This window comes from Artemia sp. Qi Xiang Cuo, chromosome 3 (genome assembly GCF_049724085.1).
Source record: "Artemia sp. Qi Xiang Cuo chromosome 3, ASM4972408v1, whole genome shotgun sequence".
Lineage (NCBI taxonomy): Eukaryota > Metazoa > Arthropoda > Branchiopoda > Anostraca > Artemiidae > Artemia > Artemia sp. Qi Xiang Cuo.
The window spans coordinates 76,101,794-76,108,844 of NC_142796.1; the positions used below are offsets into that span (position 1 = coordinate 76,101,794).

The following is a 7,051-nucleotide window of genomic DNA, read 5'->3' on the forward strand; positions in this document are numbered from 1 at the left end:
TTGGGGTCCGGGGTGCCCTTTGGGGGTCCGGGGGCCCTTTGAGGACCAGAGGAGGGCCTTTGAGGGTCTGAGGAGGGCGTTTGGGGGGCTGGGGCTCTATGGGAGCTTGGGGGACCTTTGAGTACCGGGGGCTTCCTTTGGGGTTGTGGTGGGAGATCGGAACCCTTTGGGGTTGGGGTAGAGGACCTCACAACACTGTTCAAATGAAACTTGTGTATTATAACGACCACAGAGTTTCACCCTCAAATTCTCTTCTAAAACCTTTCCTAAAATCTTCTTTCAAAATGTCTCTATCTGTTTCGCCGAAATAATCCCATAAAATGGATAAAACGGTTTCGCCCAAATAATCCCTAAACGTAATTTCAGCGCGTTCCTTTTGTTTGGCATCTCTGCGCTAACGCATTTCAAATTTCTAGGAAACCCTTTCCTACGTTAATCTCTTCATCTCATAAATTTTCCTAGCTAAACTATTAGGGTTTCGTTAGAATATCAATTTATCTCTCCGACTTAAAGCTCCGTGAAGCCGTATTTAAAAATAGAATTTCTATCTCTTTAGACTCCCGCATAATTCCAAGATAACAAGTGATGTCAATTATAATTCCTGACACTAAAGATCAATGAAGCCCTATTTAAAAATAGAATATTAATTTTTCTCTCTGACCTAAAGAACGTTTATCCCTCAGACCTAAGATTAAAGAAGCCTTAATGTTTCTTAATTCTCCCCTTCGTGAATCAATAATTTCCCCTAGCGATTATGTAAATCAAGTTCACAGGTGCTACTCGTGACAGGACCACGTGGTTTATGGTTTTCCAAGTGAGAAAGTTCCTGTTTTTAAAATTATCACTGACAAAAACCATAAAACATCCATAATTTGATGTTGACATCCGAGAAAAACATCATATAAATCGAACAACACACATAACCATCCATGAAAACAACCATAAATGTGAGAAAATTCATGTTTTTCCATGTGAGAAAATTCCTGTTTTTTCGTTCTCACTGAGAAAACCATATAACAGACATGAATTGCTGATGACATCCATAAATGTGACAAAGTTTCTGTTTTTCAAATTCTCACTGACAAAAACCATTAAACATCCATGAAAAACATCAAATAAATCGACCCACACACATAACCATCCATGAAAACATACATAAATGTGACAAAATAACTGTTTTTCAAATTCTCATTGACAAAAAAACCATAAACCACGTGGTTCTCGTGCCAATATATGGTGTTAAAAAAAGTTGTAGGTGGCAGCAGGGGTGTCGTCCCGCGCCTTCTGACCCATCTCTACTGGTATTATAGTCCTCTCTTTTTTAATTCGGATGAAAAGACTGGACCTCAGTATTTGTCATTGGAGATTTAACGAATATTCTCTAACACCTACAGAACTTGGAGAAGGTGCTTCTGGCAAAAGTGTTCTTAGCAACAAGAAACCGTGATTGGAAACGAGCAGCTGTAAAAAAGATAAATTTATACCGAACTAACCAAATTCAATTGGACTCTGGCAAAATTTTACCAAAGGAAGTATATTTTTTGAACCAAGTTAGAGATATTGATGGTTGTGTGAAGTTACTAGATTATTACATTGTCGGAGAGGAATGTTGGATTACAACAGAGTATCATCAGAACTCAATTAAATTGACTGAATTTATCAACAAAAATGAACAGCTGAGTGAAAATAAAGTTATCAATATTTTTAAACAAATTACATCTATAGTTTTGAGATTGGAAATGGCCGGCATTGCCATTAGAGATTTAAAAGGGGACAATATCCTTGTGGAAAATATATTGGTTATTGACTTTGGATTAGCTGAATCTTTGGAGACGGCAGATGGAATGATCTGTGGCACTCCTAGTTGCTGGTCTCCGGAAGTTGATTCCTATGAAGTTTTTGATATGATACACATGACAGGACCGGTAACTACTTGGTCTCTAGGTATTATATTGGGAGTAATCTTGATTGGCAAAGAACCCTTTGATAACGGGAGAAGCTAAAGGTGTGATGGATTTGGGATTGCAAAAAAGGAAGGCTTCACGAATGGCTCGTAGTTTAGTCAACAGATGTTTGCAGATGGCGAGAGATAACAGACCAAGTGTGAAAAAAATACTTCAAGATCCTTGGTTAAACCTTGATGTGATCAAGATCCTTAGTGTAAAAATAGGCAACTTTTAGGAAAAAGTCAAATGACTCAAAATTTATCGTGTGTCGTTTTCTTTTGTTTTGTTTATTCAATTTTCCAATAAAAATTTAGTATGTATGATGACATTTTTTTTTATATTCTTTGGATTATATTTCACAAGTAGTGCTATTACTATGACCGAATTTTCTAGAATGAAAACGTATTTCTTCATAATTGTTCCAAAGATTAACGTTTTAAAATACACAAACTTAAACGCGAAATATATATTGTTAATTTTAGCTAATTTCAATTTTCAGAGTGATTTCGAGGAATCCAATTTTTAAAAAGCACTGCGCACTGAGAATATTCATCTTGATAATATACTTAACCGTGATTAAATAAAAAATAACAATTTTCTTCAACTGAAAGTAAGGGGCAACATTAAAACTTAAAAAGAACTGAAATTATTACGTATATGAGGGGATTACCCCCCCCCCCCTCCTCGATACCTCGCTCTTTACGGTAAAGTTTGACTTTTTGTTAAAATTATTTAATAATGACTCCTGAATCAAAACGCCGTTTAATTAGATTAATAAGCTCTTTTAAAAGTTCTAAAAAAAAACTTTAGCGTAAAGGGGGAGGTATTGAGAGGGGGAGGGTCAAACCCCCTCATATACGTAATAATTTATTTTCGTTTTAAGTTTTAATGTTGCTCCTTGCTTTCAGTTGAAAAACCTTGTTTTTTTTTTTTTATTTCTGATTGTTTTTTTAAATCATTCTGGAAAATCTGGCTCCCCCTCTGTGGAAATTTCTCTTCCCCACAAAGAATTCTCCATAGAATGATCCTATAAATTAACTGTCCCCCCCTCTCCACCAGAAAACACTACAGAAAAATGTCTGTATGCTTCCCAATAGCCAATACTATGCAAACAATGGGCATAGTTCATAGCTTGCAGCCCTTCCCCCAGGGACTGTGGGAGACAGGTTATCCTCAAAGACATAGTTATCGTGTTTTTCGACTATGTTGAACAAAATGGCTACCTTAAATTTCGATCGGGCGACTTTGGGGAAAAATGTGCGTGGAAGGGGCACTAGCTGCCGCCCAGTATTTTCAATCACATAAAAAGGGCACTATAACTTTTGATTTTCGATCAAATGAGCCATATCCCGATCTTATAGGATTACTGCTTCGATACGATCACCCCTGGAAAAAAAATAAACACCCATCCGTGATCTATCAGTAGTAACGGTATACACAATTCTAAGCGTACATTCTAACCGTACATTCTAACCGTACATTCACGCCTACAAGAATATGGTCAAAAGTATAATAGATTGAAATCGTACATTCAACCCTACAAGAATATGCTCAAAAGTGTAATAGATATGAAGCGTACAAGAAACTGGGTTTTTTTTTTTTTTTTTTTTGATAAGAATTTCATAAGAATGTACGTCGTGAGTTCAAGTGCACATTTTTATTTAAAGCTGATATGGTATAAAGTAGTCAAACATGTTTTTGGGAGTATGCATGAAATTATGTAACTCAACCATAGTGGTTTTTCGAGGTAACATCCGTTTTTATTCGTCCTTGAAATTCCGTATAAAATGTTCATGCATAAGAATTTAATTTTCATTATGTTTTAAAAAATCGAGCATAGTACACTGAATTTTATTAACTTTGAAACAATGGATATTTCTACTTTCAACGTGAGTAGAGTTTACTGAATTTCATAATTTATTTCCAGATAAATGGCATTTTACCAGTAAATTAAAATTTCAGGGGGACTTAGCCCCCCTCCCCCCTCCAAGAAAAAAAACCTTAAAATATGATGAGTATAAATGCTAGAAAAGGCAAAGCACGCTTTTTTTCTATTGTGTAAAACAAAAAACCCTACCTCTATTGCTTTGTTACGAGCAGAGTTCTGTAGTTTTAGTTTTTCGTTCAAAAAAAATGCCAGTTTCCTCATTCATTCTAATTAAAAATGCGTTTTCTTTACCTGCTTAAATCGAAGCTTCGGTGTTACAAAGGATGTGACAGTTTTGGGAATCAAATTTCACACGCTCTTGCTATCATAAATTAACGACATATGCTTAATGAATTAGCAACATGGATGTTCCTTGACAAAGAGAGAAAATTGTATTCTAGCCTAATTAAAAGAAATATATTATATTTTCAATTGTATTCCATGATTAAGAAGGTTTTACGACGTGAAAAAAAACCAAACTATTTCATCGCATGGAAAGTAAGGGAGGAGGGAGGAGGGAATTCTTTATGCAGACTAATTTTTTGAAATCCCCCGTCCCCCCAAACTCAAAATTTTCCAAAATTTTACTTTAGAACCTTTTTTTAAATATTTCTAAAGTGTTAATAGATATAGAGTGCTACAAATATCAGAATTGACTTTATAGGGCAAATTATAGGATCCATTAACTTTAGTGTTGCCAGTCAAAAGCTATGAGTTTGAGAAAATTGACTGATTATCAAAAAATGAAGAGACACCCTCCAAAAGTTGACAGGAATGGGATTGTCTTCAGGGGGGAATTTTCCATGGAAGAGGTGGAGGGTATTTTTACGTGAAAGCAACTTCAACCGTGCCCAGCCCCCCGCGATCAGAAATTAAATTATAAAAAAAGTTTCTTCAACTGAAAGTAAGGAGCAATATCAAAACTTAAAAACGGACAGAAAATAGAGGCCGTTTTCAAAAGATTTAGGATTCATTAACTTTAGTGTTGCCAGTCAAAAGCTATGAGTTTGAGAAAATTGCCTGATTATCGAAAAATGAAGAAACACCTTCCAAAAGTCGACAGGAATGGGATTGTTATGAGGGGGGGGGAATTTTCCATAGAAGAGGTGGAGGGTATTTTTACGTGAAAACAACTTCAACCGTGCCCAGCCCCCCGCGATCAGAAATTAAATTATAAAGAAAAGTTTCTTCAACTGAAAGTAAGGAGCAACATCAAAACTTAAAAACGGAGAGAAAATAGAGGCTGTTTCCAAAAAGATTTAGGATTCATTAACTTTAGTGTTGCCAGTCAAAATGAGAAAATTGCCTGATTATCAAAAAATGAAGAAACACCTTCCAAAAGACGACAGGAATGGGATTGTCTTGAGGGAGGAATTTTCCATGGACGAGGTGGAGGGTATTTTTACGTGAAAACAACTTCAACCGTGCCCAGCCCCCCGCGATCAGAAATGAAATTATAAAAAAAGTTTCTTCAACTGAAAGTAAGGAGCAACGTCAAAACTTAAAAACGGAAAGAAAATAGATGCTGTTTCCAAAAGATTTAGGATTCATTAACTTTAGTGTTGGCAGTCAAAAGCTATGAGTTTGAGAAAATTGCCTGATTATCGAAAAATGAAGAAACACCTTCCAAAAGTCGACAGGAACGGGATTGTCTTGAGGGGGGGGGAATTTTCCACGGAAGAGGTGGAGGGTATTTTTACGTGAAAACAACTTCATCCGTGCCCAGCCCCCCGCGATCAGAAATTAAATTATAAAAAAAGTTTCTTCAATTGAAAGTAAGGAGCAACATCAAAACTTAAAACGGACAGAAAATAGAGGCTGCTTCCAAAAGATTTAGGATTCATTAACTTTAGTGTTGCCAGTCAAAAGCTATGAGTTTGAGAAAATTGCCTGATTATCGAAAAATGAAGAAACACCTTCCAAAAGTCGACGGGAATGGGATTGTCTTGAGGGGGGGAATTCTCCATGGAAGAGGTGGAGGGTATTTTTACGTGAAAACAAATTCAACCGTACCCTGCCCCCCGTGATCAGAAATTAAATTATAAAAAAAGTTCCTTCAACTGAAAGTAAGGAGCAACATCAAAACTTAAAAACGGACAGAAATTAGAGGATGTTTCCAAAAGTTTTAGGATTCATTAACTTTAGTGTTGCCAGTCAAAAGCTATGAGTTTGAGAAAATTGCCTGATTATCGAAAAATGAAGAAACACCTTCCAAAAGTCGACAGGAATGGGATTGTCTTGATGGGGGGAATTTTCCATAGAAGAGGTGGAGGGTATTTTTATGTGAAAACAACTTAAACCGTCCCAAGCCCCCTAAGATTATAAATTAAATTAAAAAAAAAGTTGCTTCTAATTAAAGTAAGGACCAGCATCAAAACAGAAACTCGGGGAGAAAATAGAGTTTGTTTCCCGACGTAATAGGATTTGTTAAGTTTAGTGTTCCCAGTCAAAAGCTATGAGTTTGTGAAAATTGCCTAATTATCGAAAAATGAAGAAACACCTTCCAAAAGTCAACAGGAATGGGATTGTCTTGAGGGGGGAATTTTCTATAGAAGAGGTGGAGGGTATTTTTACGTGAAAACAACTTCAACCGTGCCCAGCCCGCCGTGATCAGAAATTAAATTATAAAAAAAGTTTCTTCAACTGAAAGTAAGGAGCAATATCAAAACTTAAAAACGGACAGAAAATAAGGGCTGTTTCCAAAAGATTTAGGATTCATTAACTTTAGTGTTGCCATTCAAAAGCTATGAGTTTAAAAAAATTGCCTGATTATCGAAAAATGAAGAAACACCTTCCAAAAGTCGACAGGAATGGGATTGTCTTGAGGGGGGAATTTTACATGGAAGAGGAGGAGGGTATTTTTACGTGAAAACAACTTCAACCGTGCCCAGCCCCCCCCCCCCGTGATCAGAAATTAAATTATAAAAAAAGGTTCTTCAACTGAAAGTAAGGAGCAATATCAAAACTTAAAAACGGTCAGAAAATAGAGGTTGTTTCCAAAAGATTTAGGATTCATTAACATTTTCCACTTTATTTATTTTTTTTTATTTTTGTACATATCTTAAAATGTCAAAATATGCTTACGGTTCTAACAATTGTGCTCTATGATTGGTCAGAGACACGATTTGGCGTTCCCACTGGTATTCTATGACCGGTTATCGACACTAGCTAGTCTATT

The 7,051-nt window shown here is 36.1% G+C and overlaps 1 pseudogene; it reads left to right on the forward strand.

The window, feature by feature from the left end:
- Positions 1 to 1,330: 1,330 nt before the first annotated feature.
- On the forward strand, positions 1,331 to 2,181 carry LOC148954542 (serine/threonine-protein kinase pim-2-like; annotated as a pseudogene).
- Positions 2,182 to 7,051: the final 4,870 nt, after the last annotated feature.